The following is an 880-nucleotide window of genomic DNA, read 5'->3' on the forward strand; positions in this document are numbered from 1 at the left end:
TATATATATATATAAAATATTAGATATAGAATAAAAACGCTGGGTTAACGACTCAACATATCACACCCCCTCAATGAACATATATAAGAAGCACAACATAATCCATCAAACATAAGGAATAAAAAGATATAAAAATAATGTAAGAAAATAAAGTAAATAAAAGAATAAGAAATGTATAAGAAGTAAGGTGCAAGAAATAGAACATATAGTATAAAATTTTATACACGAATATATTATACCAACCGATAACATACAAATGAAAAAAATTGAGTTAAATGTATAACATAATACACATATATATCATTTCATAGAAGTTAAAATTAATACGATTAAAAATTTCAAATATATAATATAATATAATATAGGTCGATATAAAAAATAAAATAAAATAAAGAAATGAGGTACCATAAAGTAGTCCATCGGTTAAAATCAAGGACAGAAATGATTTAACACCATTTAGAGTTAAGACATAAAGTTCTACATCTACCTCGGACACATTTTACAACTCAAAGCCAGTAGACACCAATAGGCAAGTCCGCACCAGTTAGGCATATACAAAAATGAATAACAGGCACCCAGCAGGTAAAACATGTAAAATTTAATTCCGCTCACCATGTCCAAAAGTTCACAACACATGGGTCAGAATACAAATACAGCACCCAGCAGGTATCAATCAGTAAAATCAATTTCACGAAAACCACTTACAACACCTATGGCCATTTTGGAGGTACACCACTGTATTCCAAACACAATAGAGTGAAAATTGGGTAAGCTTACATACAAACGTCACGACATGCACAAAGGGAGAAAATAATTTTTATATAAGAGTAAATTTATATAGTCAATATGGACCAGCCTTAGACAAGCCTATGCAAATAAT

At 29.4% G+C, this 880-nt stretch overlaps 1 long non-coding RNA gene across 1 annotated transcript in view; it reads right to left on the bottom strand.

Annotated features, from left to right (window-relative positions):
- Positions 1 to 850, bottom strand: part of LOC128248535 (uncharacterized) — a 7,968-nt gene extending 7,118 nt beyond the window's left edge. The window contains exon 1 of the long non-coding RNA XR_008264710.1: positions 613 to 850. This is a non-coding gene — a long non-coding RNA (uncharacterized LOC128248535). The remainder of the gene's footprint in view (positions 1 to 612) is intronic.
- Positions 851 to 880: the final 30 nt, after the last annotated feature.

The sequence above is a fragment of the Octopus bimaculoides genome, chromosome 1 (assembly GCF_001194135.2).
Source record: "Octopus bimaculoides isolate UCB-OBI-ISO-001 chromosome 1, ASM119413v2, whole genome shotgun sequence".
Taxonomy (NCBI): Eukaryota; Metazoa; Mollusca; class Cephalopoda; order Octopoda; family Octopodidae; genus Octopus; species Octopus bimaculoides.